This window comes from Myotis lucifugus, unplaced genomic scaffold (genome assembly GCF_000147115.1).
Source record: "Myotis lucifugus unplaced genomic scaffold, Myoluc2.0 scaffold_490, whole genome shotgun sequence".
Taxonomy (NCBI): Eukaryota; Metazoa; Chordata; class Mammalia; order Chiroptera; family Vespertilionidae; genus Myotis; species Myotis lucifugus.
This window is the reverse complement of record NW_005871538.1, coordinates 329,751-340,375: the sequence shown is the minus strand read 5'-3', so window position 1 is coordinate 340,375 and position 10,625 is coordinate 329,751.

Genomic DNA, 10,625 nt, shown 5'->3' with positions numbered 1-10,625 from the left:
ATCCATATTGTTCCGATAGCCGTGGGCCATTCCCTTCCATTGCCATGTGTGTCCTGTTGTGGGCACACACAGTACTTTCTCTGCTCTGCATTGGTGGGTATTTGGGGCGGCTCACCTCCTCTTAAAAGTATCTTTCCACCGACAGAATTTCCGACCTTTCATGTGGCTCAAATCAACCTCTCTCCCAGAGCCAGTGCTTTTTTTTGACTCCTGTTAAGTCTTTCTCTGAACCAGGTTTACACATAACCTAATTTTGATAAATAATAAAAACTTTTTATGAGACATTGATTGTTCAAATAGATTTCCTGTGTGTATTGATTTAACAAAGCAGTTCCTCAGCACCGAGAGCTAAAGTGCCCACCACGTCCTTTCCACGTTGGCATCTGACATCATGAAATGCTGAACGGTGTAACCCTGAAAGGGGCCGTTCCTGGGAGCCCCGCGAGCACGGCTCAGCCTGGATGGTCGTCACAAACGGGGAAAAGCATTTTCATCCATTTCTCCAAATACTGCCGCAGCCTGTCCCTGAAGCCACCACTGTCGCAAGCTGCTGGTAGCACAATTTTCTCTTATTTTTAAAAAGAGTTTTTATGACTTTTAAAAAGTCCTCACCTGAGAATATGTCTTTTATTGATTTTTAGAGAGAGAAAAGAACAGGGGGAGGGGCAGAGGGGGAGGGAGAGAGAGAGAGACATTAATTGGCTGCCTCCCGTAGATAGAGGTTCCCACCAGGATGGAACCAGCAATGTGGGCGTGTGCAGCCTTTTGGTGTACTGGATGATGCTCCGACCAACTAACCATACTGGCCAGGACGCACAAGTTTCTTTTAACGAAATTTGTTGTTTAGTCTGTCACTGCTCCTTGTCTCCCCCTCATGTGTTTCCATCCACAGCTGTCTAAGCCTTGATCACCTGGTTAGGCCCCAGCGACCTGTGCACACCTGGCCACGACCTCCCCTCCAGCTGCCCAGCCCCGGTTCAGGTCCTTTGCCAATGATCGGAAGACGTGTTTCTTCCCCGATTATCTCCTCTTGTACAGACCACCCCAGTAGCTGCCTCGACTGGACCGACCCCCACAGGTGTGCTTTTCCAAGGTCTGCAGTCTTGCTGTGGCTCTCGAGGAGTCTGTAACGGCTACCACCACTCGGCCAGGGGCCTCCTGGGACAAGGACAGAAAGATGAAACATCTCTATTGCAACATGGTGCTCGGGGGGGCTCCCAGCGGAAAAAAAACATCCCTATTTGAAAAGAATAAAGCCAGGGGGGGGGGGGGGGGGGGGGGGCTGCACCTAGTCAGTATCTGTGAACTATAGTCTCTCCCCCTCTGACTGACTGGGCAGAGCTGCAGAGCCTAAGCCCAGGGCCCGCCTCAGCTGACTTGGGCAGAGCTGTGGGGACCCTCAGGGGCCGCCACAGGAGGAGATATTGTTATATTGTAAATCAGTGAGCTAAACAGAGGACGCCTTAATCAATCAATCAGTAAGCTGATATAATTTGGTGTCTTTTATTATGCTAGCGGTCTCAGAGGAGTTATCTCTCAAAGTCTGAGCAAAGCAACATGGAGGAAACTTTCCCATTATACCCTCTAGATCAGTGGTTCTCAACCTTCCTAATGCTGCGACCCTTTACTACAGTTCCTCATGTTGTGTGACCCCCAATTTCATTGTTACAAATTGAACATAATTAAAGCATAGTGATTAATCACAAAAACAATATGTAATTATGTGTTTTCCAATGGTCGTAAGTGACCCTTGAGAAAGGGTCATTTGACCCCCAAAGGGGTCGCGACCCACAGGTTGAGAACCGCTGCTCTAGATCCTTTGTCTCCCAAATATGAAGGCTTTTCAAAGAGCCCTATGTTGATATTTGTTGCAAGAAGCTGTGACCTTGAGCACAGCACAACTCAGTAGGCTTGAGCATAGTACATGTCAGGTAACTGGAGGGCACCAGGCATGGGAGTAGCTAGGGCTGCAGTGGAGCAGCTTGTAAGGTCAGATAGTTGAGCTTATTTTCCCTATTATTCAAGCAAGCAAGCATGTTTACAGAAGCCAAGACTACCAGGGCTAATTCACAGAACAAAGGACTATCTATGTTGAGTGGAAAATTTCAAACAGCAGCTCTTCCCGCATAGAGGTTACGGGGACAAGATCGATTGCCTATATTTCAATATATAGGTCAGAGCCTCCCCACGAGTCGAGTTCAGGCCTTGGATCCGGAATTCCCCTGGACTAGCAGATCTGTGACATAAAGGTTAAACTCCCCTCCCTCAGAGCTGGCTGATCGTCCTCCCGTGCATTTGCCACCACATACCCTCCCTTTTCCAGGGGCTTCCCCCTGTCTTGATGAAGGTTTACAACTTTCTCTGGTCTCTCCTACGTTTCCATGGAGTCAAGAGGAAGAAGAGCGAAAGGCCGCGGTAGGCCTGTGCCTCCATGAGAACTCACTACTCATGCTCCCCACGTGCTGTCCCGCACATGCAGCGTCACCTGGGCGTCTGGGCTGCCACTTGGAGGTTCTCCTTCTCAGCAACGCCCCACCTGTGGGCTGCGGGGTTTTCACCGGGCCCTTCTTGTGCTGTGGCTTTTCTCAGATCTCTGTGACCTTCATGGCTGTTTACATGTAGGATGTGGCACCAGGAAGGCTCCCCAGGCCACACAGGGACTGTTTAAATTGAGAAGAAAAAAGGGTGTGGGGACCCATCCCCAAATCAGCAGCCTCAGGGCCCCCACCACACAGATGGCACTGCCTCGGGCTTCCCTCACTCAGATCCCGCCGCTGTCTGAGTCCCGAAGATGTTGGCTGTCTGGTCACCAGTGGCCTCTTGTCCGGCTCGTGCCTCTGTTAACTAAAACCTCCCTCCTGTCATTTTTGTGCCGCTCACAGCTGCAGGAGGAGAAGTTGGTAAACGTTCTCTAGTCCAGTGGCTGCCTACCTTGCGGACCTCACGGACCACCAGTGTCCACGGACCACCGGTGGGCGATCGCTGCTCTAGTCTGACATCTGACATTAGTTAGATTTTCTGTTTTGTGGCTGATTTTCTGAAATGTGGATTTCACAGTCCCTTTGCCTCTTTCCCAGCTGACAACCACTGACACTGGAATCTCACTGATTTCTGATCATCCAAATGTTAAAAAACAATGAATGGATTGATGTTGTATTAACTGTGCACAGTGACTTATTTCCAGGGTGTGGGGACAAGGGAAGGTTTTCTGTCTACCATCTGTGCCCAGGGACCCTGCCTCCCAGAGCAGCAGGGCCAGCCGCCCTCCCACCACCCTGGTCCCCGTCCTCCCTGAAGCACCAGCTAAGCCCCTTGTCCCACCGGATCTCGGTGACCCCAGTGTCTAGAACAGGGTTCTGGCCACTCTCATTCTTTCTGCTTCGACATCCCCAAGTGTGTCTCACAGACAAAGAGAAGGCAGTCTCCGCTGATCTTCCAACGATGGCCGACAGTAGTTAGAACTAACCGAGCAGGACAGCAGCCCGCCTCCCTCTCCTGCCTCCCAGCCTCTCATGAAAAGCCAAGAAGTAACAAAGAGAAACGCAGTTGAAGAAATAAATCACATTATCGTTTAAAAGTTCCTACATTTGATAATAGGAGATTCCTTCAGGGATGACCTCATGCAGCCCCTACAAATTTGTGATGACATTAAATTCTAGATTCCACAGTTTGTTAACATAAAAATATTCAAACCTGTAAAGAATTTTTGCGAGTTTATTTGAGCCAAATGGTTGACAATTGCCAGAAAACGGAATCTCAACAGATTGGGATAGTGCTCCAGAGAATGGCAGCTCTTCACCTTGTTTTATACATTACAATCAAAGAAGGGCCTTAGGTGGGTTACTCAAAATCCATTGGTGATAGACTAGGGAGGTGGGAGAAAGCAAAGGGGGGAAGAAGGGACCTCTGGGATTGGATAAAAAGTAAAATGATAGACATATTACTTAGGTGGGTACAAGATAGCTCACAGCCAGAAATGAACATGATAACAATAATAATGAAAGAATCTGTGGTCTCTGTCCTGGCGCCCAGGCACATTAGGTTGTGCCCCAAGGGGTCCAGAAAAAGGGAAGTTACAAGTTACCCAGACATTTCAAGGATTTGTTATCATAGATACAAACAGACAGATAGGCTCAGTTAAGGTAAAGGCTGACCTTGTCAGTGAAGATACTGGCCTAGGACGTAATTGCCCACCATCACTGCCTTTAGTTACAGTTTCATTTCAGACCATCCTTTGTGGTGACTTTAGGTCTTTGAGTTTGCAAGGCTGCCATGCAGGCCTCCCCTGAGCTTGTCAGGTCAGCATGTGGCCCCTTTTGTCCACAAATTCAAATATTAGAGAATATTCCCCCACATCGACATACGATATAGTGTGCTTCTTTACTTAGGTTTTCAGATCAAATCTTGAAAAACTGAAAACTAAATGGTCCCCTGAAAACCCTCAGGAAAGCCAGGTGTGGGCAGGGTCAGCAGGTGCCTGGCCCTGGAGCCCCCAGAGTCTCCTGGGTGCCCCAAAAGAGCAGCCCAACCCGGGGGTGTCCTCCCAGGGAGAGTGGGCACCCCAGCAGGTCCTACAATTAACCTCTGGACGCAGGTGAGGGTGGGCAGCCCGGAAGCCCTGCCCATCTGCGCAGGCCGTCTGCCCACTCTCCCAGGTCTTTTAGAATTCTTTCAATGATGCTTCATGGTTTCGGTGTTACAGTCGTGTGCTTCTTTTGTTAAACACTTTCCTAAGTATTTTCTTCTTTTTGATGTTCTGGCAAATGAAATTTTCTTAATTTTTTCCAGATTGTTCCACAAACCAATTCTGATTAATCTTATAGTTCAGGAATTTTTTCCTGCTTTTCCATTTCTTTATGCCTCCTTCCATTTACAGCTCTTATTATTTTCCAAATGTTCTTTTCCAAAACATCCTCAGAGCTGAAAGGCTCATGCAGCCGCAGCACCTGATGGTGCGGGATCTGAGGAACGCATCGCGGGGGCGGGCCTCTGACCCTCAGGGTGGGACTCCTGCTCTTCAGGAGACCATGACTTCAATTTTAAATCTGCCTTTGATTTGAAATTCTTACAGGAAGAGAAGTCTGCCAACGTAATGAGCTAACAGCCCACCAGGGCCTCACGTGGGCTTATTTCTGTGTGATAACCACATCCATGGGGCCGTGGTCCTGTGGGCGATGGGCTCCTTTAAGAAACTTGTGTATTTTAAGGATTTCTCTGATTAATTCCTGCCTAAAGGCTTGGAAACAGTTTTTACATAATAATCATGTAGGTCAGTGTGACTGAAAAGGGGAGAACCGGCCAGCCTCCCGGTTCTCGGTTCTCGGGATGGTAACACCTCGTTCCCTTTGATGCAGAGTTCAAACAGCATCTGGAGCCTGTGCTGGTGAAAAGAGCCATCGATCACTTCGACTCCCTGACTGAGGACAGCGGAGTGACAGACCTCATCCCGCGCTGGGCTGTGCCCCCTCCCCTGCATCCAGGGGTCCTGGCTGAGGCCAGCGGAGTGACAGACCTCATCCCGCGCTGGGCTGTGCCCCCTCCCCTGCATCCAGGGGTCCTGGCTGAGGCCAGCGGAGTGACAGACCTCATCCCTCGCTGGGCTGTGCCCCCTCCCCTGCATCCAGGGGTCCTGGCTGAGGCCAGCGCCACTCGCCACAAGGGAGGCTGGCCAGGCTTCTAGGCAACGGGAGCGGGCACAGCCCGCTTTTCTTTTTAAGTTCGCAGTTACCATGTGTTTTCATGCATAAGACGCCCTGCCCCATGTATAAGACACCCCCTTTTCCAACCCAAAATAAGAAATCAATATTTTAAACCCAAAACAGAACACATTTTTATTTAGTAACTAGGGGCCCAGTGCACGAATTCGTGTACCTTGAAAGGAACTGTAGGGCTGCGAGGCTGCAGTGGGCACAGAGGCAGGTCTTGGCCCATCCTCTGTGCCCCTGACCAGACCCTCCTGCCACGGTCCCGTGGTCCCCTGTCTGCCAGCAGCCCCACTCCCACCACCCGCTCCCATGCTCTCATGGCGCTGACCCGGCTCACACCCGCTGACAGTGTGGACCGATTGGGGCTGGTCCAGCCACGGGTGTGAGTGGGGCCAGCGCCATCAGTGGGTGCGAGTGGCAGCTGCTGCCCCAATCACCCCTTAGGATCAGGTTCAATGTTTTTCTCTCTCCCCCTTTCCCTCTCTCTGGAATCAATAAATATGTCCTTGGGTAAGGATTTTTTTAAAAAGATGTCCATTTAATTGCTCTATAATTAATCAGCACCCAAAACTGTGCAGCGAGGAGCAGGCTGGCATTTCCCGGGACCCAGGACCAGTCGATGGTGCCATGATGGCATCTCCGTCTCTGAGGTGATGAAGACAGAACCAAGGCCGCTGGGCTCCACACCCTTCACAGGCTGACGGAGCCCAGGTCACAGACAACATCAGCCTTCCAAGCGCAAAGGGCTCGGTGCTGCCCGGGCGGATTCTCGACCATCACTGACCACTTCTTGTCACCTCTGTGGGTAGAAATGTTAGGACAGGGGCTTCGACCTAGAGATTCTAGGAAAGGCGTGGTTTTAGTTGCCGCAGTTTGTCGGTTCACACGGAACAGCACCGGGTCTGGGGTCTGTCCACGCCCCATGCGGGCGGCCAGGTCGCAGCATGTGAGCCCCTTGGAGAGAAGCTAACGCGGAGCAGCCACTTCTGCCCCTTTCCTGCTCCTCACGCCCCTCAGGCTCCTGGGCTGGAGGGCGGTCTCTATCTCTAAGGAACCCCTGGCGCTGTCGCAGTGGGTGGAGCGCCAGGCAGCTCCGGTGTCGCTGAGTGCATGAGGTGGGGAGTCACCCCCTCAACACGTGGGCATACTTGTTCTTTTCTGACTAGTTTTCGTCATGCGTTTGGGTGTGATGCTGATAAAACTTAAGTTTTACTTGTTTTCATTTGTGAATGGCCATTGCCAGAGACCCAGGTGGTATTTCTCTACCTGCACGTCATTGCATGGCCTTGTCTAACACGCTGGGCAGTAGGCGTGCCGTCTAATCGCGCCTCCTCCAAAGCGCTCGGAATGTTTGCAGAGTCACCCTTCAGAGGAGACGCCAACAAAGCGTGACCAGGTGACCCAGCAAGGGCAGGCCAGCAGCTGGATGATGGGTCCTGGGCACTGACCACGGGGCTGCCCTCCACCCCGGCCTGCATTCCCAGGCCTGTGCTGAAGCCACGCTGTGCTCTAAGGAGTGTTTCCTTGTTTCCAGGTGAGGCACCTGGGTGCAGAGCAGGGAAACAGAGGTGAGCAATGCTCATCTCTGCAGGCAGGCGGGTGACCCCACATAAGGCAGCATTGCAGAGGCCACGGCTCTGCTCCGTGGCGGGGGGGTGGGGGGTGTAGAATGAGCCAAGGGCCAGGCTCCTCTTCTCCCCGCACAGGAGTCATCACCTTTGGGTTCTCCTTCTGAAAACAGAATGTGTCTTCCGTAAGCACACAACCTAGTGCCTCCTTTTTCTCCTTCGACCTCAGAGCCATTAATGTTCCCGAAAGAAATGATTTGTTTCAAAATAGCCAAAACACGGGCTGCTAACACTTTTTCATTAAAATTAATTTCACAGACTCTTCAGTTCCTGGCGGTCTGGGTCAGCGTTCGGAAGGAGCCGTCGGTTCGGACAGCGTGTCCAGGGCTGTGGGTTCAGTTCTGCTCTAAGCTGCTTCACACAGTGCAGAGCTGGGGTGCTGAACGAGGTGGCAGCTGGTGCTGCAGGTCTCGTCCGCGAGCCACCCTATGCGGTGGCATCTAACCCAACCTACCCTGACGGGCAGGCTCTCCCCCGGGGGCCGGGGCCCATCACAGACGTGAATCGAGCATCCTTCCTCCGTGTCTAACGCATGTGTGGTGACGCCATGAGCACCATGGGTGGGGGAAACGGCTGATTCCACATCCAGGAAGGAATGAGTCTTCAGGACTGAAGGCCCGCCCCCGGCCACCCTGAGAAGCCCGAGGCCGGCGCTCCACCACACGCATCTCCCAGGCGCCTCCTTCCCACCTGGGGCTGCTCCGTGGGGGCCCTTCAGCCCTCCCTCCGCAGCTTTCACGCTAAGAGTTTTGTGGCTCCAAAAGTTAGATTTAGAAACAACTGCCTCAGGGAAGATCCTACTTAAACAGAGGTTATTCGACTGCAAAGGGAGTGACTACGACACTCCATTTTATACCCGACTCAAAGGGCACCTTTAGTTGATAGTTGCTAACATTTTTACAAAATTGCTTTGCTTTCACCATTGTCTCCACTTATCATTTTTCCTATTTTCACCCTAAAATGTTTCCCCAGGGCAAGCACTGAGGGTGCCGTCCTGAGCCGCAGAGGGCAGGTGCGAGCATGTGCCCCTGTCCCCAGAGCCGCCTGCCTGGGCCTGGACCAGCGAGTCCCCGTGCGGCCCCCCTTGGGCTCAGATCCTTCCATGCAGTTCTCTCGCCGAGCAGGGCTCCCGCTGCAGCCAGTGCGCGAGGACAGCGCACAGCAGGTCCTGGGGCTCACCCAGCACGGACACCCGGGGCTTTCCTGCCGCAGTGAAGGCGGCGACCCATTGCTCTGGAAAAGGAACCTTGGAGCACGCCAGCCTCCAAGCAGGGAGGAGGGCTTCCTGGTCTTTGAAATAAACATGACGAGCTCGAAGGTGGAAGGAAAGCGTGCTGTGCTCCAGTGTCTTTGACTCATTGAGCTTTGAATTCTGATAATAACCTTGATGCCACAGAACGATGGACTTTAGAATTAAATGGAAACATGTGAGCAGCAGTAACGTTAGCCCACATGCCCTGGCACCAACTGCTCGCCCAGAGGAAGGGTGGGGGGTGAGGGGCAGAGTGGAAAGTTACAGGAACTGTAGAAATCATCATATACAAACCTTTTTTTTCTCTTTACTAAAAGGTAAAACTATCCACAGATGTTAGGTATTTCACCCAATAATGAAGCTTTAAAAATATAACTTTGACAATCACTTTATACTGTTTAATCCTCACAATATGAACATTACTGTCCGCTGTCTCTCACGGAGAGAAGTGCTCTCAGGAGGGTGAGCAACTTACTCAAGGCTTACAGACCGTCCTTGCCTGGTGCCCAGCGTCGCTGAAGCACCAGCAGCACCAGCAGCACCAGACCTGGGAGAACCAGATCGAGGGATGATTCCAGCAGAGGCCAACCCAGCTCCCACAGCCCCTCTCGGTGGACGAGTCAGGCAAAAGGCCGCCCTGGGTGTGAAGATCACATAATCATGTCAAGGATGTATGTAAAAGGCCCCGTCTGTTCCCCGTGGCTTCGCCCCATCTCAGGGCGGTGGCTCCGTCTTCAGGCAGCTTCCCTTTGCAGACCAGCCAGTGGCTGACGGCCTGTGATGACCTGACAGCTCTCGTGCCACAGGCCCGCCATGGGGAAGTGCCATAAATGAGCATCAGAGAAAAACAACGTGTCACTGTGGAAAGGTTTCCAACAGAGAGTGATAGCAGGTATTTTTTTCATGTTCAACACCACAGAGGTCTTTTTTAATCTCAGAGAGATTACAACACAAGCCTTACTCCTCTGGGTTAAAAAAAAAAAAACACAGTATCCTACTCATTTTAGTAATGAGAAGCAGTAGACAGAACTTTGATATGAGTGGGGTTAGCAATAACCAAGAAACTCCTATGACGAGATGTGGCCGTGCCCGTTGGGAGCCTGTGACCAAGTTCCGAGCAGGGCACGTGATTAACGTACTCACTGCTTGGGGAGGTAAGTCCTATTTGACAGAAAAGAATGTTATACACTTAAATCCCATCCTGTGCTCTCATGAGAATGTTCATTCTGTTTTCAAAAATGCAGGACAGTGCACGTCAGCATGGGAGCCAATGCTGAGAGCACGTGGTCACACGGTAACCTGGGCAGTAATTGTGTCAGTGTGACTCAGACACTGTGTAACCTGGGCAGTGACTGTGGTCAGTGTGACTAGGACACTGTGTAACCAGGGCAGTGACTGTGTCAGTGTGACTAGGACATTGTGTAACCTGGGCAGTGACTGTGGTCAGTGTGACTAGGACACTGTGTAACCAGGGCAGTGACTATGTCAGTGTGACTAGGACACTGTGTAACCTGGGCAGTGATTGTGTCAATGTGACTAGGACACTGTGTAACCAGGACAGTGACTGTGTCAGTGTGACTAGGACATTGTGTAACCTGGGCAGTAATTGTGTCAGTGTGCCTAGGAAACTGTGTAACCTGGACAGTGACTGTGGTCAGTGTGACTAGGACACTGTGTAACCTGGACAGTAACTGTGTCAGTGTGACTAGGACACTGTGTAACCTGGGCAGTGATTGTGTCAATGTGACTAGGACACTGTATAACCTGGACAGTAACTGTGTCAGTGTGACTAGGACACTGTGTAACCTGGGCAGTGACTGTGCTCAGTGTGACTAGGACACTGTGTAACCTGGGCAGTGACTGTGGTCAGTGTGACTAGGACACTGTGTAACCAGGACAGTGACTGTGTCAGTGTGACTAGGACACTGTGTAATCTGGACAGTAACTGTGTCAGTGTGACTAGGAAACTGTGTAACCTGGGCAGTGACTGTGTCAGTGTGACTAGGACATTGTGTAACCTGGGCAGTACCTGTGTCAGTG